Genomic DNA, 26,502 nt, shown 5'->3' with positions numbered 1-26,502 from the left:
GTTATTTGTTATTTGTGGGCACACTGAGAGCACTACAATGTGCTGGTTGGTGGTCTGATAGCAAGAGGAAATGTGGAGAGATGTAAAAACAGACAAAACTCTAACTATACTCCCACCTGGGGCCATTTAGCATTGGAGCAAGCAGCCACTCACAAAGCAAACCACACAATATTACGTGGATCATTAATATATTATGGAAAACTATGATTTACATCCACAATGATTACCTTGTGTAAATAGGATGCCACAAAAATTTTGTTGAGTATATTCTTATTCTGTATAAGACGGTAAAACAAGTTTCTAATATTAAAAAAATTGCCACGTGAAATGCTTCAAATATCATCTTAGTTTTGATATGTAAAGGATAAACACTAAAATAACCAGAATGCCCAAACACACAGAAAAGTATGCATTCCCTGTGGGCTCTAGACTATTGTGATTTTATTAAATATAATTGTTTTTGAAGAATAATACTGGTATGTCTGAACTGGCTGGCGCCCTTAACAGCTCCCTTTCTACCCACAAACAAAGCCAAGGGCTTTCTATAACCACAGTTCTAATACATGTTCCAGAAAATATCTCTAAGCTCCATTTCCTACCCACCCTTCAAAACCACTAGCTCTGGCTTGGTGTCCCTAGTCAATACCCTATTGCTTTGTACCCACTTTATGTGTCAATGTTCTGCTTAGTTCCTAACTCTGGCTTCAGCCCTAAATATAATTAGCAATCCCATAGCTGCATGCTTTCAAAGTAGTACTGTCTAATAGAAATAAAATGTGAGCCACATATGTAATTTCATAGTGGCCACATTCAAAAAATGAAAAGAAACAGAGACAATAAAATTTGTGATATATTGTATTTAACTCCATATACTGGAAACAATCATTATAAAAATCTTGAGATATTTTACATTTTTTTTACACTAAGTCTGAAATTTGCTATATATTGAGCACTTACAGCATGTCTCATCTTGGACAAGCTACATTTCAAAAGTCCCACAGCTACCTGTGGCTAGTGGCTACCATATTGGACAGTGTAGCTCAATAGCCCTTGGACCATGATCACCCTCAACTCCCAGGGCACCTACCATGGCTGGAGCATCAGATTCCCTGGTGGTCTCTGAGAGTAGTTTGTGCAGTATACCACAAAATTATTCACTAGACTCTCTGTGTATGTATTGGTATGTACCTAATAATCTTATTTTAAAACAACTTTGCCGTCTATATGTTTTCCACGAACAGTTTTAAATCCTGTTTTTTCCGCTTGGCTCTTACATCAACTATGTGAGGTAGATAAAGGAGGCATCAATTTCCCCATTTTATAGATAAAAAAATTGAGATTCAGAAAAATTTAGCGGTTTATTCAAGGTGGTTTATTCAATGGGAACTTAGTGATTTCTTTATGGCTCTTTCTGTGGTTTCTTATTATCCTTTAAATCAATCAGAGGATGGGCTGGGTGTGGTGGCTCATGTTTGTAATCCCAGCACTTTGGGAGGCCAAGGCAGGAAGACTCCTTAAGCCCAGGAATTCCAGGACAGACTGGGCAACATAGTGAGATCCCGTCTCTAAAAGAAATTTTTTTTAATTAGCTGGACATGGTGGTGCATGCCTGTGGTCCCAGCTACTTGGGAGGTGGAGGTGGGAGGATCACTTTAGCCCAGGAGGTCACAGTGGCAGTGAGCTGTGATCACAACACTGCACGTCAACCTGGGTGGCAGAGCAAGACTCTGTCATACATGCAGCCAACAATCATACGAAAAAAAAGCTCAACATCACTGATTATTAGAGAAATGCAAATCAAAACCACAGTGAGATATCATCTCACACCAGTCAGAATGGCTATTTAAAAAGTCAAAAAAAAACAGATGCTGGCAAGGTTGTGGAGAAAAGGAAATGCTTATACGCTATTGGTAGGAATATAAATTATTTCAGCTATTGTGGAAGACAGTCCTCAAAGACTTAAGGACAGAAATACCATTCAACCCAGCAATCCTATTTCTGGGCATATACCTGGAGGACTATAAATCATTCTATTATAAAGACACATGCATGTGTTTGTTCACTGAAGCACTATTCACAATAGCAAATACATGGAAACAAGCTAAATGCCTATCAATGATAGACTAGATAAAGAAAATGTGGTGTATATATACACCATGGAATAGTATGCAGCCATAAAAAAGAACAAGTTCATGTCCTTTGCAAGGACATGGATGGATCTGGAGGCCATTATCCTTAGCAAAGTAACCCAGGAACAGAAAACCATGTTCTCACTTATAAGTGAGAGCTAAATGATGAGAACACATGGACACATAGAGGGGAATAACACACACTGGGGCCTATTGGAGGTTGGAGGGTAGGAGGAGGGAAAAGATCAGGAAAACAACTAAGAAATACTAGGCTTAATACCTAGGTGATGAAATAATCTTCACAAAAAAACTTCCATGACACAAGTTTACCTATATAACAAACCTGCACATATACCCCTGAACTTAAAATAAAAGTTAAAAAAAAAAAGAAAAAAATGTGGATGGAACTATTTTTTTATTCTTGGATGCAAATTCCCAAAGAATGCAGACATTTAATCAGCAGAATTCGTATTCACTCTTTTGAACAATGATATCAACTATGTATTGAAACATGCACAATCAACCCATAGATATCAAGAATTATAAAAGAAAGTCCGCATGAAATATGTGGGAAAGAAGTTTTCTCTTCACATATAAGCAGAACTAACAGTTGGGCAATGATTAAATCACATTGAGAAACCTCAAGGACACATAAAAAGGGAAATTCTTTGGGAGGTTTGCTTCTTGTTTATTTTTTAGAAATGAAGTGATCTAAAAAGAGAGGACAAGCTCATTCAGTTATAGCTTTCATCTAATTACCACAAACTCTAATGCAAATTAGACTGTAGGTCTGCTCAATGTACATTTCTGTGCTTGCCAAATTGTGTTTGGCAATGTGGTCAAGCAACAGCAGATGCACACTGGACCGAGTTTTCTTGGGCTGTTCAATAATTAGGAGGACCATGTATTATAATAAACCACATCCCCTTGGCTAAGACTTGGATGCAAATTGCACACTAATTCACTTCCAAGTTTTTTGGAAGCTTTCCAAGAGAGATGAAAATCAGGGAAATATACTGTTTATTTCAGGAAATTTGTTTAAAACTAAATATGGCTCATTTATAAGAGGCGTTGAGGAACTCCATAAGAAATGTAACAATAGCTTTTTTCAAGTTCCACTCAGCAGGAATAAGGATGTGTTAACATTTCCCTTTGAAGAGCCTTCCTGTGGTACATGCCAGTTCTAACCATCTCCTTATAAATGCATTGGGAGAGTCTAAGTGGAGAATAAACAGCAGTTTTCTATATCTGTAAAACATCAAGTTGCTCAAATGGAGGGTGAAATCAGTTCAGCTAGTGAGACTTAGTCTACATTTTCTGCAACTGACGGATAGGTAGCAGTCTGCTCCTTAGATCAGAAAGTGAACAAGTTGAAACTTCTGCAAAGCCAAAACATCCATTCTAATAATAAAAACCTTTGCATCATTTCAGCTGGCATTAATCCAGTGATTAAAAACATTATCTAAAATGGAATATAAATAAATTTTAAAGGGCAATTTCTAATAGACCAAATCATATGCCACATTCACTGCATATCTTCATCAACTTGCAGTGAGACGCCATTGTCTCCCAGCAGCAGTCCTATTAACAGGTACATCCAAGTGTGTTGTTAAGGAGGCCTGCACACCTGTCCCCAGCCTCTGTCTCCAGACTCCATTTTTAAAATTATTTGCTTGAGTCCAATATTAACTCCGTCACTGTCCTGGGTCTATGTATGCCAACACAGAGATGCACTGCTGTGATCTTCCTTTCAGGCAGGACTTGCTGCACAGCTGTAGGGAATCCAGTTAGGAGACTGCCTTCAGCTGTCCTCTTTTTCAAGAGCCACCTTAGCTAAAGAGACACACTTTACCTGAGGTCATGCCACTAGGTAACTGAACAAGGCCACTGAAGACAGTTCAGGATGACTCTAAGAAGGAATATTTTCTCCAGAGCTCTATTATGCTCAGTTCTTCACCTTTCTTTCGTAAATGTCAATCTCCAATAAACACTGAAAATTCCATTCATAGTTTGCTTCCAGAAAACCCAGTCTACACCCAAGTTTCTGTCAGTGCACTTATGCCCACCCTAGACCTATGACATGCAAGCTAGAATTTGACCATGTCTTCCAATTGAACCAGACACTCCAGTCTCTGATCTTGGTATCCCCTTCAGGATTCACAGTAAATCACTCTTTTTGGGAGAGTCTCCAACTCTTTCAGACCTGATCCAATCAGCCACTTAACATCACTCTTCAGATTAGTGTCTATAGAAATGATGAGTACAGACTTCAGCAGTGAATTCATAATTGCAGTAAGTAATCATTTTCTAAATTTTTGAGACAATCATAAATCACATGCAGTTGCAAGAAATAATATAGAGAGAACCTATATACCTGTTTACTCAGTTTTCTCCAATGGCAACATCTTTTTTTTTTTTTTTTTCGAGACGGAGTCTCGCTCTGTCGCCCAGGCTGGAGCGCAGTGGTGCAATCTCGGCTCACTGCAAGCTGCGCCTCCCAGGTTCATGCCATTCTCCTGCCTCGGCCTCCAGAGTAGCTGGGACTACAGGCGCCCGCCACCGCGCCTGGCTAATTTTTTGTATTTTTAGTAGAGACGGGGTTTCACTGTGTTAGCCAGGATGGTCTCAATCTCCTGACCTCGTGATCCGCCCACCTCGGCCTCCCAAAGTGCTGGGAATACAGGCATGAGCCACCGCACCCGGCCTCCAATGGCAACATCTTGTGTAACTATAACACAGTATCACAACCAGGAAACTGACATAAATACAACCCACTGATATTATTCAAATCTCACTAGTATTATATGCACTCAGTTGTGTTTCTGTATGTCTGTAACTCCAGGCAATTGTATCACATGTGTAGGTTTGCATGACCACAAGACCACTACAACAGTCAAGACACAGAACAGTTCCATCGTGAGAATTCTTGACACTACTTTTTGTAGCCACAGCAACCTCCCTCCAAACTCCTCTGTCCCCTTAAAATCATTTATCTGTTCTCCATTTCTATAATTTTATCATTTCAAGAATGTTATATAAATGAAATCATACAGCAAATAACCTTTTGAGAGTGGCTTTCCTCACTCAGTAGAAATCCCTTGAGATCCATATCTAAGTTATTGCCTGTATCAATAGTAGTGTCACATGGAAAGGATGTACCTCAGTTTGTTTAAACATTCATTCACTGAAGGACATTTGGGCTACTTTCAGTTTCAGGATAAGTTAAAGCTATGCTGAATATTCACCTACAGGTTTTTGTGTGGACATACATTTTTGTGTACGGAATAAGTGCGTTTGCTGGATCATATGGTAAGTACGTGTTCAGCTTTGTAAGAAATTGTCACTCTTTACCAGACTAGCTGTGCCATTTTACATTTCCACAGCAATGAACAGTAATCCAGTTTCTCTGCACAATCGCCAGGGTTTGGTGTTATCACTATTTTTTATTTTAGCCATTCTGTTAGGGGTGTGTGATATCTTATTGTTTTAATTTGTCCTTTCCTAACAGCTAATAATGTTGAGCATCTTTTCATGTGCTTCTTTGCCATTTGTATATATCATTTTAGTGAAATGTGTATTCATGTTTTTGCCCATTTTCTAATTGGATCTCAAAACAGCTGGGTTTTGAGGTTTATTTCTAGATTCTAATACAAGTTTTTTGTCAAATATATAGTTTGAAAATATTTTTTCTCAGTCTGTAGCTTGTGTTTTCATCTTCTTAATAGAGTCTTTGACAGAGCAAAAGTTTAACATTTTGATAAGGTCGTCTTGATAAGAATTACGTTTTATGTCTTAGAAAAAAATACATGCATATAGCAAAAATAAAATTCAAAAGTCTAAAACTCAAATAATCTATTGATTATAAAATAAATACTATGTGTTTTCAGAAGACAACTGCAAATGATTTTTAAAATCAAACAGCAGCAAGCTTCACTTTGCAAACTAAGAAAAGTTATGAAAGACAACTAGGATGTATAATAGTAAATATAATTAAACATTTTATTGAAGAATATTTGCAAATGATCTAGTTCCTCCCAATTCAATGAGATTCATGGTTATTTTATAAATGGGGATAGCCTACATTGCACATTTTAAATGAATATTTATTCATTTATTTGTTTAACCAATATTTTGAACATCTCTCACTCCTTTATTTATTTATTTTTTATTATACTTTAAGTTCCAGGGTACATGTGCAGAACGTGCAGGTTTGTTGGATAGGAGCTGCAGAAAGTGCCATGGTGGTTTGCTGCATCCATCAACCCGTCATCTACATTAGGTATTTCTCCTAATGCTATCCATCCTCTAGCCCCCCACCCCCTGACAGGCCCTGGTGTGTGATGCCCCACCCACCATGTCCATGTGTTATCATTGTTCAACTCCCACTTATGAGCTCTCACTCACTTTCATTCAAAAATCCTAATGATGCAAGTTTACACTGACTCTTCAACCAGTGATGTGATAATTCTATATCATACTACAGTCTTCAAAAGATGTAAAATTATAAACTTCCAATTTTTCTTCCAAATCAGTTCTCAATTTGTTAAAAATTAAGGAATATCATCTAGTTTTATGGTGGAAAAACGTCAGTAGTAGGTGTCAAATGATATAGTAGTTTAGAACTGCTCAAATGTAAAAATTATTGACAGCACCAAACAATTTAGTTGAGATGAAGTTGAGAAGAATTATGGCCTCCAGAATAGCCTTAAGAATGCTAGATAATATAAGTGGACAATGGAATAAAACATAAAATTGAGTGCAGATGAATGTAAAGTAATATACAATGCCAGGAAATTTTTAAATAATTTGTAGAGGCATTTTAAAATAAAGCATCACTTTTAAAAACAGTTTTTATAGTTATGTTGGCCTACTTATAATAATATTTCTGTTTAGAATTGTAAATTATTTTAAATCACTCAAGAACAAACAAAAATATTATGAGTAGGCCAACATAACTATAAAAATTGTTTTTAAAAGTGAGCGATGCTTTCTACTATGCAAGAATAAAATAACAATGTGGAAAATACTGGAATATTTTTATATTCATTTTTATATGAAGTATATTGCATAGAAAACACTAAAATCAAGCTGGTATTCTTACCTACTAAGGACTAATTTCATCAAGGTTATTTTATTTTATTTTTTAAGACAAAGTCTTACTCTGTCACCCAGGCTGGAGCACAGTGGTGCAATCATAGCTCACTGCAAGCTCGAACCCCTGGGCTCAAGTGATCTTCCCATCTCAGCCTCCCAAGTAGTTGGGACTACAGGTGCATGCCACCACACTTGGCTAATTTTTAAAATTTTTTCAAATAGAGATGAGGTCTCGCTTTGTTGCCCAGACTGGTCTCAAACTCTGGGGCTTAATCAGTTCTCCATCTCAGCCTCCCAATGTGATAAGATTACAGGCATGAACCATTCTGCCTGGCCTTCCTCAAGATTTAATAGCAATAAGCATATTATTAAAAATAATTAAAAGAATGTCATTAAAACAATGTATTGTCGGATAGTCTCAAACTTTGCAAATGGATACCTCCAGAAAGGAGTTTCTGTAAGTGATTGCAACAATAATATGTAAACCTGGTAGATGTGGAGTAGGCACATTTAACTATGTAGACTGGAGAAACAGAGTAAGCCATTCCACAGATATTGACAAACAGATGCAGAGATTAGAAACAGATGCAGAGGAAAAGAAAGTATTGCCTGGGTGGCCAGTGAATATAAATTCCTTATTCCTACGGTTTGGTTATATTCCTGCCCTTAAGTGTTATGTTATGTCCTTATTTATTATTTATTTATTTACTTATTTTGGCACTTAAAATGTATTATGTCCTGTCATGACAAAGTGATAGGTAATTGGATTTACTCTACTTTTTTAGACAATTAGAAAGCCAGACAAAGGAAATTAAATGGAGTGGACATCAGACAATAGGAAGGACTGGTCAGTAATCCCTGAGACAAAGGGAACACATGATTTGAACTCTATAAGTTCTTGAACTCACTAATTGAAGAGATTTTCCAGGCCATAGCACAGGGAAGGAATTCAAAACAAAGACTGTAGTCTTGCAGAGTTTAAGGGACAGAATTCAGAGTTTTGAGAGGCCAAGGTGCCTCAAATTTTAAAAGAGAAGTACCTGAGAGGAGAGGAGGTTGCTTACAAGAGAAAGAATAGAGAAAGCTGGGGAGCTACAGAAAGATTCACCCTTGAGTTCTTGGCTGAATACTGATCTGCACATGAGGGTGAGGCCAGAAAAGGAACCATTAGAGAAGAGAAAGATCAATCCTGGAAGGCCACATTAGCCCATAATAGGTTCTAATCTCATCAATCAATGTAGAAAGACCTCCTAATACATGGGCGTGGGGTGTTGCCTTTATAAAGACAGCAAATTAGCCTAGATAAAGAATGTCTGAACCCTTGCTACCAAAGCTTGAAAAGAAATCCTAAAGGATAAAATTGAGTCCAAGCAATTTAATTGTATCTGAGAACCAAGACCTCAAATATTTAAAGAACTACCTCCACTGCCAAATCCAGAAGACTATAACATAAAATTCATGTGCTAGCATCCAATCAAAAATTACATGCAAACAAACAGAAAAATATAACCTATGGGAAACACCAATTATTAGAAACATATTAAAAATACATGTATAATAGAATTAGTTCAAAATAATATTAAAATAGCTAAAATAAGTATACTCTATATGTCAAAGAAGGCAGAGGAAAGTATGAACATGTTGGGAGAGAATGGAAGACAAAAAAGGAAAAAAAATTCTAAAGGTGAAAAATAAAATATGTAAAATAAAAATTATACCAAATAGTATTAAGAGCCTTACAGAAAAGAATAAGCCTTTCAGAAAACAGATTAGTGGACTTGAAAACAAAACAATATAAACTATACAAAATGAAACACACAGAGAAAATGGTAAAATAAAAATCAATAGAACATCAGTGGGTTGTGGGAAAATATTAACAAGTCTAACATAAGAAAAATTGAAGTCTCATAAAAGTGGTGGGGAGGGCGGGGGTGGGACAGAAAAAAATATTTAAAATAACATGAAAAGATTTCAATTTCATAAATACTAATAAGCCAAAAATCTAAGAAACTCAAGAAAACTCAAGCAGAAGAAAAATTTTAAAAAACTATAAAAAGGGATGTGATAATAAAATTAATGTAAACTAGGGGAGAAATCTTAAAAGCAGACAGAGAAGTCAGATTCATAATGCATAAATTGAAATAAGAATGCAGCATGCTTTTCTTAAGAAACAATGCAAGCCAAAAGAAAATAAAAAACATCTTTAAAGTACAAAACTATATCTCTGCCAACCTAGAATATCATACCCATAAAGTATATATATATATATATTTTTTTAAATGAGGATTAAATAAAGACTTACTCTGATTTAGTAAAGCTGAGAGAATTCATCACCAGCAGACAGGAACTACAGTAAAGATTAAAGGAAGTCCTTTAGGCAGAAGAAAAATAAAGCTAGATGGAAATATGCATCTACTCAAAGAAATGAAGATTATAGGCAAGATAAGTATGTGACAAAATAGGAAAGACATTTTTTCATCTTTTATCTCTTTAAACCAAAAGTAATAATCATAGATTATGGGGCTTGTAAATGTGGAAGTGAAATTTATTATAAAAATAGCACAAAGACTGAGAGGAGCAAAATAGAAATACAAGATTGCAAATGTCTTATATCATATGTAAAATGATATAATATTATTTTAAGATAGGCTATGATAAACCAAAAGTACATAATATAAACCCTATAACAATCATATTAAAATAAAGTGAAGTATAACTAACATGCTAATCATGGGGATAAAACATAATTATTTTTTAAAAGTAATCTGATAAGAAAAAGTAAAAGAGAAAAAAGAAACAAAGAACAAATAAAGTCCAAATAGCAAGATGATAGATTTACATATCAATAATTATCCAATGATTTAAACCCATATAATACTATCATTCAGTGATGGAAATGGTCAGTATTGTGACTGTGGTAATGATTTCATCACTGTGTATATGAGTAAAAACTGATCAGATTGTATACATTAAATATGTACAGTTTGTGTTTCAATTATGTCTTAATGAATTTGTAAAGTAACCAAAGATAGAAAAGTAAATTCAATTCAAAATGGCCACAAAATATGTATTATTTCTAAATATCCCAAGTAAAAGGCATGTATCAAGATACTTGAAAAAATAAATGATGCCAAACTCTTTAGAGCCACATAGTCTAAAAGAAACTCACTGGACATATAAAGATAGAGACATATTAAAAGTTAAAGGATACAGAAAAGATACACCATGAAAACATTAATCAAAAGAAAGCAGAAGTAGTTATACTAGACAATGTAAACTTCAGAACAATGAATACTACCAGGGATAGAGAGGGTCAATTTCTAATGATTGTGGGGTCAATTTATCATGAAGTATTATCAATTATATACGTGTACTTATATTTATCACTGAACTTAATAACAGAGATTCAAAGTATATGACCAAAACCTGATAAAGCAAAAATAGGCAAATCCACAATTAGAGATTTCAATATCCCACTCTCAATAACTGATAAACAAATTTGAGAAGCTATCAGTATGGCCATAGAAGACTTGAACGACATTACTAATCAATTTAATCAAGTATATATTTATAGAACAGTCTACCAAGCAGTAGCAAAATACATATTCTTTTCAAGCGCACATGAAATGCTTAGGAAGATAGACAATTTTGTGCCATAAAACAAGATACAATAAAGTTTTAAAGATTGAAAACATACAAAGTGTGTTCTTCAACCACACTGATTTTAATTAGAAATCAATTTTTTTAATGATACTTGGAAAATCATTGAATATTTGAAGTTAAATGACATATAACTAAGTAACTCCTAGGTCACAGAACAAAATCACAAAGTAAATGAGAAAATATTTTTAGCTGCACAAAAATAGAAATGCAACAAAAATATTGTGAAATGCAGATAAAGCAGTGCTTAGAGAAAAATGTATGACATTAATTAAATATGTATATTAGGTAGAAAAGGAAGGAAGAAAATCAGTCATCTAGGCTTCTACCTTAAGAAATTAGAAAAATGAGCAAACTAAACTGAAGTAAGAAGAAATAATGTCATCAAATTTATAGCAGAAGTAAAACTTGAGAGGAAAAGCAAGAAAATCACAAGAGAAAATCAAGGAACAGAAAACAACAGACAATATCAAAAGCTGCTTCTTCTAAAAGAACCATAAAACTCCTAACACTCTAACCAGACTCATAAGGTAAAAAAGAGAAAACACAAATTACCAATGTCATAAGTAAGAGAACAAACATCACTACAGGTTCCACAGGCATCAAAAGACTAATAAAATATTTTAATAAACAACTAGATGCCAATAAATTTGATAACTAAGATAAAATGGAAAATTTATTTGAATGATACAATCTACCAAAACTGACTCAAGTAGAATTAGATAAGCTGAATATTCCTATATCTGTTAGAGAAATTGAATTTGTGATTTAAAAACTTCCTATAAAGAAAATCTCAGGCCCAGGTGGCTTTACTAATAAATTCTACCAAACATGTAAGAAGGAAATACAACCAATTCTATACAATCTCTTCCCAAAGGTAGAAAAGAGTTCTTTCCAATTCAATGATACAAAAACCAGAAAAAGAAATTACAAGAATGTCTACCTTTACTACTTTGATGCAATATTGCAGTGGAGATCCTACCCAGAGCAATAGAGCAAGAAAAAGAAATAAAAGGCATACAGATTGAAAAAGAAGCAAAGCTGTCTACATTTGCAGATAGTATGGCTACTTTTATTGAAAGCCCTAATGAATCTACAAAGAAGCTATGGAGTTAGTAAGCAAATTTAGCAAAGTCACAAGATACAAAGCAATATGCAATTGTATTTCTCTATACTAGCATTGAACAATCAGAAACTAAAATCACAAAAATACAGTAGGCAATTACTTAAAAAGTTAAACATTCACATGCCATTCCATTTACAGGTATTTACTCAAGAGAAACAAAACACAGCCATTCCATTTACAGGTATTTACTCAAGAGAAACAAAAGTATATTTCCACACAAAGACTTGTACACAAATGTTCATAAGAGCTTTGTTTGTAATAGTCATAAATGAGAAACAACCCAATGTCTATCAATGGGTGAAAGGAGAAAAAATCCTGGTGTATCCATGCAATAAAATACTACTCAGGGTAAAATTAAATGAATTATTCATAACTCAACAACATGGATAAATTTTGAAATCATTATGTTTTGTGAAAAAAGCCTGAAATAAGGATAATATTGGATTATACAGTCTCCATAAAATTCTAGAGCATACAAACTAATATATAATAATGGAAAGTAGGTTAACAGGTATTTGGAGCTAGATGTGGAGAAAGTGATCAACTGCAAAAGGCATGATGAAATTCTGAAGTTTGATGTAAATATTCTTTGTCTTGACTGTGATGATGGTTGTATAAATAAATAAAAACCTATCAAAATATATATTACATATGTATAGTTTATTATACTGCAATAATAGTTCAATAAATGTATGAAATAAGTAACTGTTGGATATAGAAAAATAAAGAAAATAATTCAATTAAAACTTGCATTAAAATATGAAATAGTCATAAATTTAACAAAATATGTATAAGACCTTTCCACTGAAAACTACAAAACAGTATTAAAAGAAATTAGAGATGCTTTAAATAAATACTTATGTTCCATGCTCATGTAACAAAAGAATAAATATTGTTAAGATGTCAGTTCCCCACCAAACTAATCTATCGAGTCAGTGCAATCACATTCAAAACTCAACAAGCTTTTTTCAGAAATTGACAAATCAATTCTAAAATATATATGGAAATTCAAAGGGCCTGGAATGTTCAAAACAATTTTGAAAACAAAGAAAAAAGTTGAAGAACTTACACTACCTGATTGTAAGACTTACTATAAAGCTATAATCACTAAGATGTTAGCATAAAAAATAGATTAATGGAACGGAAGTTCAGAAATAGAGCCAAACATATATGATCAATGATATTTGGTCAAAGCGCCAAGGAAATCCAGTGTGAAAAGTTAAATTCCAATGTGTTGGAACAACTGGGAATTAAATATTCACACACACACACACACACACACACACACACACACACACACAAAGACTACAACCCTGGACCCTTACTTTTTATATACAAAAATTTAACTTGAAATGGATTATAGACTCAAATTTAAAATTTGCTAAAGCTATAAAATTTCTAGAAAAAATATAAGAGAATCTTTTAGTCACCTTAGATCAAGCAAAATGTACTAAATGGTACTCAAATTTTACAGACTATAAAAAATTGATAAATCATACTTTGTTAAAATCTTAAAATTTTTCTTCTTCAAAAAACACTGTTGAGAAGATATAAGGGAAAGCTTGGGTCTTACTCTAGACCTACAAAATCAGTATCTCCAGGAATGGGGTTCCACATGTCATTTTGAATCATAACTGTTAAGAATTATTGCCTCGGTTCTCCCCGGGAGGCGGAGCTTGCAGTGAGCCGAGATTGCGCCACTGCACTCCAGCCCGGGCGACAGAGCGAGACTCTGTCTCAAAAAAAAAAAAAAAAAAAAAAAAAAAAAAAAAAAAAAAAGAATTATTGCCTCGGTTCTCAAATTAAAAATCTGAAAATTTCATTATATAGTACCATATTGATGGCCTCCGCATAGGGCCAAAGAAGACTCACAGGGAGAAATAGAAGATAGATATTTTCTACGGTAAATAAGAAAATTAGATCTAGAGAAGAAAAAGACTAAGGGATTGATAAATACTGGCTTGCAAATACATGAATAATCACTATGCAGTGACCTTGGCACAGAGTCACTGCATAGTGACTAAAAAAAAAAAATAGTTATTGATATTAGGTTTCCAAATGAGATCCAGGAATCTTCTCAAATATTCATTAAGGTAAGTTATTCCTCGTTAAAAGACATGATCTTAACCACAAGAAGTTAATCTGCAGAACTGAAGTTTATCTCCTAGATAATTACTTGAGAAGTCATTCTGTGAAGCTGGCAATAGTGACATCAAAGTCCATTTGCCAAGAAGGGCCAATTCACAAATTGGGCATCAAGAAAATCCCTCCATAAACACAATCTATATCCTTCTGTCCCCTTGCAAAGTTTTACTGTGTTAATGTAAAATTGAAAAACTGCAGTGCTATAGTTTCTCTTTTCTCAGTCTACTTATAGGTAAGAGGAAGATGTGGAAGAGTTTTAAAACTGTTTGAATTTATGTGTATCAGACACAAGGTCCCAAGAGATGTTCCATGTCTGTCTGCTCTGTGTCTGAATAACAGTTTTTAGACATAAGGTAAATATCTAAATAATAATCTACCCCAGAAACCAACATCATAGAAAGAATGAAATAGCTGAAATTTTATTTATATTATCTACCCTAATTTCTCCCAACTGAATATTGAAAGTCAGGATGTACACATCTGAAAGAATACCACAAAGCAGGCACTTTACAAATATTAACTATTTTATTATGATAAAAGTGATGCATACTCATTTTAGAAAATACAGCTAAATGCACACATAATTATTTATAGTTTTGCCACCCAAAGATAATTACAATTGATACTTATGTATCAACCATGTGTGCACTAACACATCCTTAACATCAAAATGGAAGCATCTAGCATATATTGTTTGTGATCCTGAAAGGTGCATTCTTCTGTTAATATGTAGCTATCTCTAATTTTCCAGCTATTATGTAGAATAAGATTCAGCAAACCTTAATGAAACTTATGGTCACAAAGAAATATAAGAATAGATTCCTGGCCAGGGTTCACATCCACCAATTCTCTATATTGAGAGTTTGGTAACTTGATTTACCTAATTGCAACAATGATTATTTAATTGGGTTTCATCCTGCTTGTCATTTTGTAATCTAAATATCATTTTCAATGGAACTGCCTTCCCTTTTCTTTATCCCGAATTCTCTCCACTAGAAACTACAACATTTTATTTCGTTGCAAAATGGATATTAATTAGCAGCAGAGATCAAAGAATCCTGTTACAATCCCTTACGGAAATTATTAAGATTCCTTTTCTACTTTTTCATGAGTCTTTGTCCCAAAACTGAAGCAATAACTTGGTCACATTAAAAAAAAAAAACTATACAAGAAGGAATTATTATTGTTGCTTATTCCTGCTGTCCTTTTTCCATGACCACAGGGAGCCAAATACTAACTCTTTATTGGATTTGTTATTGGAAGTGTTGCCAACATGCAATTGGAAAAAGAAAACAATTGAGCTTCCTAAGTAGACCACAGAGCACAAATCTTCAAATTAGCTCCAATAATTAAGGCATCTTGTGAAGGGCTTCAATGACAGGATAAACTCATCTGTCCCTAGCACAAGACCCATATCAATTACCCTGGGTATGAGGAGGCTGGTACACAACAAAGGAAATCAAAATACAGAGGCTGACAGTCTAGACAAAGCCTGACTCTGGTCAAAGGCAGCCTCTCCAAGTGTTATCTTTAAGCCAAGTGGTTTTAAATAAGTTTAAATACCAACAGGGGGTTAATTTGAAATCAGTTTGATTCTATTTTTGAATTAATGCCTTTAAAAATCTGCTTTTATAATTTCTGCTTATCAAGGATTGCCCTTCTGGTATAAAAACCGAGCCAAGACTCAGTTATCAAATACTATGAAGGGTTCTGTTAATTAGATAGTTTATCTGTGATGAGTTGTTGACACTGAGATGATGTGTGTTAAATAATTTTAAAATATTCTGTGGGGCACTAAGTTGGTGGCTTAAAGCATTATTCTTCAATTTTTCAGGCCCTGCTTTAAGTCAAACTAGAATCTCTTAGTATAAATTAATGTGAATCATTTCTTAAATATAGAATCATTCATATCTCAAAATTGTATGTATGAGAGAATAAATCTTCTGGCGCTCTTTATTAGGCTGCTGTAGACCATTCTAACTAATCCAGCCTCTTTCACATGATGGTTGGTCTTTAACTGCTTGGTACTGACTGCCAGGAAATTCATCATTGCTGTTATTAAACACAATTCTCAGGATTTGCTCTTTTTATAATGTTTCTTGTAAAAGCTTTTTGTGTGATTTTTTCCTCTGGCTTCTTGTTCTAATTCCATATAGGGCAACCCAGGAGAAATCTCAGACACTGAAATATTTTTACTCATGTAGGTAAATTAAAGCTCCAGCTGTTAAGGGTTTTTCTTTCTGTCTGTCAATTTTCTTTTTCAAGTTATGGTCTGTGAAGGCAGAGGCCAAGAACAGTCCACGGGGAACGGCTTGGAGCCTTAGAAAAAGCTGGTATCCTTGTATTTTCTAGAGGAAAAAATATTGGACACCAAAGTTTAACATCAGGAAAGCTGCTAATTAATTAGACCATAAATTGTTAAAAGCACGAATCATTCATTATCATCTCTGGGATTTCATTTTAAGCTCCCCTTTAAATATTGATTTTATTTACCACTTTGTTTCTTTAAATTTTTGCTCTTTTCTTTTCTCACACATTCTCTAAGAGACATGATATTTTGTGTCTCATAGAATCTGAAGTCCTGAGGTTTTTGTTTAATTAATAGTCATAATGTGTTTAACTGGTATGTACATGACTTAGAAAAAGAGATGGTTCTTTCAAGGTAGTGAAGCTCTCTGCAAAAAAAAAAAAGAAAATCGCTAAATTCACAGGAATCCTTAGTTCATATTCTAATGTTACCATTATCTGTGGCCTCAGGCAAGTTGACTGCTGAGGTCTTGGTTTTCGTATTTGTTAAATAAGGAGATTAGAATCCATGAATATCCTTTCCATGTCTAATAGTCTATGATTCTCTTTATCAAAAGAACTTACTGTAGTGAAAGAATAAAAATGGAGTTCACATGAGGAAATAGCTGGCAGGCAGCCATTTGAAACTGTTTTTGTTCATTTGCTTCAAAGAAGATTTTGAAGAAAATTATCAACAAAGAAAGGAGAATACTGGCAATCAGGTAAGAGAAAAGAACACTAGACAAGGAGTGGGGATCCAGTTCTAGTCACAGTTACACCACTGATAACTTAGTGATCATGAAAAAGTTATGAAATTGAAGATTCTGAGGCCAAAGATTGGACTCAAAACTGAAAAAGTTTGATTTTATTATGATAGTCCCTTTGACTCCCAAACTGCTATGATTCTATAAAATGGCCCCAAAGTCAGGGAAGAGGATAACTGGAAATGTCCTCACAGTTATTGTCAATGAATTCTATCCTTTCATTTCTGATTAGGGAACATTGTTCAAAAACATCATGTCCCAGACCATCAACTCAGAAGTAAAACATACCCTTGGGGACCCTAAACAAATGCTACAACCAACAGTAACTTTCTGAATCTGTAATATTTTAGTTTTAATGATGGCAATCTCCATGTACTCACCCTGAGAGTTAAGGATTATAAAGAAAGTTGTTCCATATATTTATTTTGTTCCTCCTCTAAATTTCTTCTGTTCATTTTTTGACCCAGAATATAACTGAAATAGCTAACAAAAATCAAGCCACTACTAAAAATATAAATCCTAGTGGTAAATCTCAAGATGATTAGGACATGTGAAGTATTTGTACTCTTTCTGCAAAATTTCCTAGACTGTCTAGGCACCCTCTATCATATTGAATTTTTGCAAAATAGCCATATTACCTGCAAGCTGACAATACTCATGCATTCCAGCCTTTTGACAGAAGAAATATTTTCATTAATATTTTTAAGCTCTGTATCAGTGTAAAAACTCAAAAGAATCAAGACTTAAAGGGAAAAACCTAGCCAAAAAAATGTATTACAGAGGATAGTTTCCAGATTTTAATGATTTACCAAGTGAAAAATATAAAAAGTAGTAGATTTTTTTTTCTTCCTAAAACATCAAGTACTGGACACTGCCCAAGGTAAGACTGCAAAAGCAGATGGTGTAATCATCCATTCCAGATAGTTCTGCTTCTTTTCTGCTTGTCTCCCTTGGAACCCAGCCAGAAGCTTCTCCTTTTTCTTCAGGACATTGATGCTTCCCCTATGCTGGGACCCTCATTTTTTCATAAGTCCTACTTTGGAGAAGCAGCACATTCCAACAGCCCTTGCTTTGAACCATAGTATAAAAGATGTAGGCTCTGTTCTCAATTTCTTCATCGTCCTGGTATGAAACCTGGTCCAAATACTTTTAGCCAACCCCTCTTAATCCCATGCTTTGAGTTTTCTTTGATTGGTAAAAGAATAATTGGCAACATTTGAATTCACTGAATGCATATTTAATGCATTAATAATCATGATCCATTATACCAGGACATAGAACTCACAAATAAAGCTGTTTAATGATTAAATAAGAAATCAGTACTTTAAATTTTCACCCATAGAGTTTTTGGATCATAGCAACCAACTAACTTCCATTAGCCTCCTACACAACCATTTTGAAATAAGAAACCAGAGTAAAGGTTAAGGGAATTTCTTTAGGCCACAGTGCAGATTTAGGTAATAACCTCTTTCCTCAACATAAGTCATTTACTTTAAAACTCCCCAAACCAAAAGGTTTTCAATGTCAGTCTCTAAAATATTCACAGTACCCATTAAGCACAGCAAAAAAAAAATCTCCAAATACTCATGATTTTAAAATAAATCATAACCTAAACTATGTTTTAATGCCTAAAAGGCCCAGTAACTTTAAAATTGTTCCCTCAAAATAGGCTCTCGTATTGTTTTCACGTTGTACCTCCAGTGCTTGATACACAACAGAGATAACAAATTTATATTGAATGGATGATGAATTGTTGACAGTAGTCTGAAATAAGGTAGCACCAAGAAAATGAGAAATTGAGCGAAGTGGATTGTCTGTAGGAATATTATAAAAATAAAAATACAAATAGTTTGTAATAAGGTATGGAAAATATGTTGAAGATGAGGGAACCTAAATGAGTTTCCCAGCTTCTGACTTAAGAGACCAGATGATGCCATTCAATGAGACAGGAAATATGAGGGAGAGGGAGGCAGGTGGGTGCATGGTCAATGAGATCAAGATTATATGTGCTAAATCAAAAACTATCATGGAACATGGAGGGAGAATTATTTGATAAGAAATTGGATATACATATTTGAGTTGAATAGAGACATTTGTGACTTGGAAGTCATCATCATGTGTATCATAATTGAAGTTATGTCAATGAATGTGATTACCAATGTGATGGTTAATTTTAGGTGTCAACTTGGTTAAGGGATACTCACATAGCTGCTAAAGTAAAATCTCTGGATATGTCCGTGGAGGTGTTTCCAGAAGAGATCAGCACTTGAATCCGCAGATTAAGTAAGGAAGATCTACCTTCACCAATTTCATCCAATCTGTTGAGGACCCAGATAGAACAAAAAAGCAGAAGAAAGGTGAATTCACTTTCTCCTGTGGGACTGGAACATCCTTCTTCTATCGCCCCTGGATGTCAGAACACCAGGTGTTCAGGCTTTTGACTTTGGACTGAGAGTTATACCATTGGCTCCAGTGGTTCTCAGGACTTTGGACTTAGATTGAACTATACCACTAGCTTCCCTAATTATCCAGCTTGCAGATGATGCTATATCATGGAATTTCTTTCTACTTTTTTTAAATACACACACACACGCACGCACACACACACACATTTTATTTTTTTATTTTATTTTATTTTTTGAGGTGGAGTTTCACTCTCGTAGCCTAGGCTGGAGGGCAATGGTGCAATCTCGGCTCACCAAAACCTCTGCCTGCCGGGTTCAAGCAATTCTCCTGCCTCAGCCTCCCGAGTAGCTGGGATTACAGGCATGCACCACCCACCACACCTAGCTAATTTTGTATTTTTAGTATAGATGGGGTTTCATCATGTTGGTCAGGCTGGTCTCAAACTCCCGACCTCAGGTGATCCACCCACCTCAGCCTCCCAAAGTGCTGGGATTACAGGTGTGAGCCACCGCATCCGGCCAACACACACATATAGTTTAGAGACAGGATTTCATTTTGTCACCCATGCTGGAGTGCAGTGGTGCAATCACGGCTCACTGTAACCTCAAACCCCTAGACTCAAGCAATCCTCTTACCACAGCCTCCTATATAGGTGGGACTACAGGTGTACAACACCATGCCTGGTTAATTTTTTATTTTATTTGTTTTTTGTAGAGACAGGGTCTCATTATATTGCCCAAGCTGGTCTTGAGCTCCTGGACTCCAGTGATCTTCCTATCTCAACCTCTCAAAGTGGTTGGATTACAGATGTCAGCCACTACGCCTGGCCTCATGGGACTTCTCAGCCTCCATAACTACATGAGCCAATTCCCATAATAAATCCCCTTTTTTATATATATATAAATATGTATATATGTCCTTATTAGGTCTATTCCTTTGAGGAACCCTGACTATGATACCAAGGGAATAAGTACAGAACAGTATTTCAATATAATTTGAAATTAGTGTGAAGCCTCCAACTTTGTTTTTCTTTCTCAAGATTGTTTGTCTATTCAGGGTCTACTGTAGTCTCATATGAATTTTAGAATTATTATCTTTTTCTATTTCTGTGAAAAGTGCCATGGAAATTTTGATAGGGATTTGCACTGAATCTGCACATTACTTCAGGTATTAAGGATATTTTGACACTACTAATTCTTCCACTCCACAAATACAATATATCTTTTTATTTATTTGTATCTTCTTTAATTTCTTTCATCAGTGTTTTATGATTTTCAGTGTACAGATCTTTCATTTCCTTGATTAAATGGTTATTTTATTCTTGCTGATGCTATCACAACTGGGATTGTTTTCCTGATTTCTGTTTCAGATATATCACTGTTGGTATAAAGAAATGGAACTAATTTTTGTCTATTGATTTTTTTTTATCCTGCTACTTTACTGACTTTATTAGTTTTAACAGGTTTTTTGGGAGAAGTATTTAGGGTTTGCTACATTTAGGATCATGTCATCTGCAAATGGGGATAATTTTACTTTTCCTTTACAATTTAGATGCCTTTTATTTCTTTTCCTTGTCTAATTGCTCTAGCTAGTACTTCCAGAACTATATTGAATAGAAGTGGTGAGAGTGGGCATCCTTGTCTTATACCAGATCTTAGAGGAAACATTTTTTCTCATTGACTATAATATTAGCTGTGGGCATTCGTAAATGGCACTTATCATGTTGAGGAAATTTCCTTCTATACCTATTTTGTTGACAGCTTTTATCATGAAAGGATGTAGAAATTTGTCAAATGCTTTTTCTGCATCAGTTGACATGGTCATGTGCTTTTATCCTTCATTCTGGAAATGCTGTACATTACATTGCTTGATTGGTACATTCTTAAATGATTGTGAGGGTTGCTAAATTTTTAATTTGTCAAGGACATTAAAAGTATATATAATTAGCCTTTACTATTATTACTGTTTCATAGAAGTAGAAGACAGATATTTCGACACAAAAAAAGTATGGATAACACAATCCTAAAACGAAGGACAGTCCTCCCAATTAACCAATTAACGTAGATAAAAGACTCATTACACTGACCTTCACTGAAAAAATGGCTATCATGAAATGACACTATTTGAGGACAGGCATTTGGGAAGAACCGGTACCAGTGTAAACAGATTTCCAAGGACAAACACTCAGGGAATGCTCATCTTTAAGTGCTCATCAGAGAAGAAGTCTACCAAAGAGACTGAAAAGCAGTAAATGGAGAAGTAGAAAGTAAATCTAGGGAAGTGTGACATCCTATAAGCCAGGAAAATGTTTCAAGAAGCATGCAGTCAACAATTCAGATGCCACTGAAAGCCAACGGACGTATTAACAGAGAGTTTGCTGATATCCTAAGTAAGAATAGTTTTATACTAAAATAATATGATGTGAAGACTCCACTTCTGGGCTGACTCAGGCATTACAACAAATTTTGTTGAGACTTCTAAATTCAGATCAATAAGTATTTGCTGACCACTTAGTGGGCCCTGAACTGTTTAACAAAGCCCCTGAGCAGTTCAAAGATTAGTAACATATTTCCTGTCCTCAAGAAACTTGTAGTCTCAGGAGAGAGATAAGAAATTAACCCCATGAGTTTGTCCTTAAGGTACTTCATATAAATTAAATCACACAATGTTTGCCCTTTTAAAATTGATTCATAGGCCGGGTGCGGTGGCTCACGCTCGTAATCCCAGCACTTTGGGAGGCCGAGGCGGGCGGATCACGAGGTCAGGAGATCGAGGCCATCCTGGCTAACATGGTGAAACCCCGTCTCTACTAAAAAATACAAAAAATTAGCCAGGCGTGGTGGCGGGCGCCTGTAGTCCCAGCTACACGGGTGGCTGAGGCAGGAGAATGGCGTGAACCCGGGAGGCGGAGCTTGCAGCGAGCCGAGATTGTGCCACTGCACTCCAGCCTAGGTGACAGAGAGAGACTCTGTCTCAAAAAAAAAAATAAAAATAAAAATAAAATAAAATTGATTCATAATAGATATGCATATTTGGGGTACATGTGATATTTTGATACATTTATATTAATGTGTAATAATCAAATCAAGGTAATTGGGATATCCATCACTTCGAACATTTATCGTTTCTTTATGCTAGGAACATTCAAATTATTGTCTACTAGCTGCTTTGTAATAACAACAGATTGCTGTTTACTATAGTCACTCTGCTGATTTAATGAAGACTAGGTCTTATTTCATCTATCTACCCGTATTTTTAGTACCCACTAATCAACTTGTCTTCATCGCCTCCAACCCCTACCCTTCCCAGCCTCTGATAACCACCAAACTGGTATACAGAAAGCATTCAGCACACACTAACTGAATACCCGCTGTGCAACATCTACATTGATCCATCACCAACGGTTATGTTTTGTATCTTATTTTCTGATTTTAACCATTTTACTTCTAGCAAATATGTCAAATGTATAAAGAGGAAAAACAAGAAGGAATTTCTACCAGGGCAGGGAAAGCTTCATGATGGGCACGAGTTCACAGGGGGGAAAATCATGTAATTAGATGTTAGCAACTTTCAACCCCACCCGCCCATCAAGGACAGAAAAGGGAATAAAGGTTGAGTTGATCAACAATGATCAATAATTTAATCAAGTGTATCTATGTAATGAGGCCTCCAGAAAAACCTAAAAGGACCTGATTTGATGAGCTCCTGGATTGGGCTGATGAACAACCACTGCTGGGAGGGAAGTGTACCTCAACTCCATGGGGACAGAAACCCTTACGCTTAGGACCCTTCCAAATCTTGTTCTATGGATCTCTCCATCTGCTTCTTCATTTTTATACTTTAATATATCTTTGTTATACAGTGATAATAGTAAGCAAGGAGTTTCCTTGAATTCTGTGAGCCACTCTAGCTAATTAATATATGCCAAGGAGTGGTGTCAAGGAAACCCCTAACTTATTGTTAGTTGGTCAAAAGTACAGGGCACAACTTGGGACTTGTGATTGGCATGTGAAGTGGAGGGCAGTCTTGTGGGACCAAGGCCGAAAGCTGTAGGATCTGATGTTAACTCCAGGTAGAGAGTGTGAGAATTGATTTAAATTGAAGCATACTTAGCCGTTTCTGCTGAGTACTGGTTGTTGGTGGGGAGAAATCTCCACACATTTTGATGATCATAAGTGTTCTGTGTTGAGGGAGTTTGTGAGAGTAGGAAAAACAGTTTGTTTTTTCCTATTCAATTTAGTTTTGGCCAAATGAGGGTAGATCAAAAATAGTATGGAATATGATGACACACTTTAGTCTGATGAGGTGATGTTTGAGGATAGAGCTGAAAGTTGAGAAAATTTCTACTTAAAGTGAATGAGAGAGTGATTAAGAATCCCAGGAAGAGAATAGCATGGGAAAAAAGTATTTCCTTCCATTTGTGGTTTCCTTTCAACATTACCAATCTATAAATGTCTGATCTTTGGATTATTCTTTGAATTGATTATCAACATCTTTCCAGTTTCCCAATTAATAATAATTTAAATAAAAATTTAATTTGTGTATTAAAAATATAAATCAACATAAAATTGTATGGATTATCACCAAAGAAGATATGCAACAGCCAACAAACATATAAAAAGATACTCAACATCATTAGTCATCCAGCAAATGCAATTCAAAACCACAAGATACCACTTCATACCCATTAAGATGACTAGAATTAAAACAGGCATACATGCACACATACACACACACACAAGGAAATCACGAGATACTTTGTTGGTGGGAATATAAAATGAGGCAGCTGCTCTGGAAAACAGTATGGCAGTTTCTCAAAATGTTAAACATAGAGCTACCATGTGACCCAGCAATTACATTTCTAGGTGTATACTCAACATAATGGAACACAGGTGTTCAAAAAAAACTTGTACATTAATGTTCACAGTAACATTATTCATAAAAACTAAAAAGTGCAAAAAGTGGAAACCCAAATGTCTATCGGCTTATAAATGGATGAACAAAATGTGTTATATCTGCATAATGAAATATTATTCAGCCATAAAAATTATTAATATATACTACATTATGGATAAATCTTGAAAACACTATGCTAAGTGAAGGAAACCAGACACATAAAGCCACATATTGTATTATTTCAAATATCCAGAATAGGCAAATTCATAGGAGACACAACGCATACTAGTGGTTGCCAGGATTGGAAGAAATGAGGATTGACAGCTTAATGGGTACAGGGTGTTTTGTGTGTATGGTAGGGGAGAGGGGGAGAGGTGGTAGAAGTGCTTGGGAATAAGATAGTAAAATAGGGATGACAGTTACATGACATTGTGAATGTACTAAAAGCCATTGAATTTTGCACTTTATAGTGGTCAATTTTGTGCTATGTGAATTTAAAAAAAAAAAATCTATGGAATACAATGTGGCTACAAGAGCCATAGGAGAGTTGCCAGGCACTGTGAGAATATAAAGGATGATAGAGCAATCGGAAAACTAAAAAGTGTGACAGTTTTTGAGCTAAAATTTTAAATGCAGAGACAAATACAAAAGAAGATTTGAAATGCAGAAATAGATACAAAAGGACAAATAGCAACAGAAGCCAAGAGAACATTTTCAGTAGGGCAAGAAATGGCGGGAAAATATAGCTCATGTTCAAAGAGCATTTGATGGTCCTGTTTGGCAGTCATAGAATACGTGAAAGGTAGTAGCAGTGAAAGAAAAATTAAGGCCATGTAATTTGGAAATTCAAGTGCTCTCTCTTTCTACAGGGTGTAATTTCTTCTTGGCAGTTAGTAGTGACAGCACATTGTTTGAAGTAGGTCTTAAATGCAGATCCCTGAAATTATTCCCACAGAAAATGTCTAAATTGGGAGTTTTTTCTATGCCCTTCTTCCTCACATTTTTTTTTACTTTTAGTAAGCTTAGGGTAAACAAGACAATAATAAAAAGCTCTTGATACAGTGGGAAAAGGGGGTCTGTTCTCCCACACAAGTCCTTTGCTGGATATAAAATTCTTCAACATTGGCAAGCAACATCAGTGTTCTTATTGTAGATTTGTTATTTTCAAAACCCAAAGCAGCCTCAAGTTAGTAGTGTAGTATTCTCCTTTCCATGATTTCAGAAAATGTAAGTAGTTTAGCCATTTTCTTCCTATATGTCTAAATCACAGCAGAAGACATAGATACCATAGGTACCTAAAACATTGTTGAAGGAATAAGAACTCTCCAAGCTTATGAGATGCATAGGATGGAAATTAGGCTCCTAGTTAGAAAGCATTTCATCAGCATACATGACATACGTCAAGTTAAATAATGCCAGAGCAGACCTCTCATCTTCAGCTACTCTTTCTTACTTAGAGCCCTTAGACAAATCACTAACATCTGATTCTGATTCTGCATTTCCATGATCTTCATTATCATTTGAGTCATCACCAGCACACAGTCATGAAGAATCTACGTGCATATAAACTGATTTTACTTTTAATTTACATAAAAAGCATTATATCTACCTCTGTGGCAGACACACGCTAAGGTGGCCAGCCTGGTCCCTACCTTCTGGTATTCACATCTTTATGTAATCCCCTCCCATAGAGTGTAGGAAGGCCCTGTGACTTGTTCCCAACCAGTAGAAAATGGTGAAGGTGAAGGGATGTAAGTGATTACATACATGCAATACATACTATTATAGCACCCAAAGTGCTAGAGTTTCTTTCTTTCTGTTGTTGGCTTTGAAGAAACAAGCTGCCATGAATCCTAAAGATGCTAGGAAATGAATCTGCTAATAACCTAAGAAATGTGGAAGCAGATCCTTCCCCAGTCTAGCCTCTGGTGAGAACCCAGCCCTATCCAACACCTTGGTTGCAGTCTCATGAGAACATATTTTGAGGAACCAGTTA

The 26,502-nt window shown here is 35.2% G+C and overlaps 1 long non-coding RNA gene across 3 annotated transcripts in view; it reads right to left on the bottom strand.

The window, feature by feature from the left end:
* The window catches only part of LOC134736631 (uncharacterized), a 504,835-nt gene that overhangs the window by 428,460 nt on the left and 49,873 nt on the right, over nt 1-26,502 (bottom strand). For all 3 annotated transcript variants that reach the window (XR_010120742.1, XR_010120744.1, XR_010120743.1), the window contains exon 2: nt 19,409-19,522. This is a non-coding gene — a long non-coding RNA (uncharacterized lncRNA). The remainder of the gene's footprint in view (nt 1-19,408; nt 19,523-26,502) is intronic.

Source organism: Symphalangus syndactylus, chromosome 5 (genome assembly GCF_028878055.3).
Source record: "Symphalangus syndactylus isolate Jambi chromosome 5, NHGRI_mSymSyn1-v2.1_pri, whole genome shotgun sequence".
NCBI classification, from domain to species: Eukaryota; Metazoa; Chordata; class Mammalia; order Primates; family Hylobatidae; genus Symphalangus; species Symphalangus syndactylus.
This window is presented reverse-complemented; position numbering and strand designations above follow the sequence as displayed.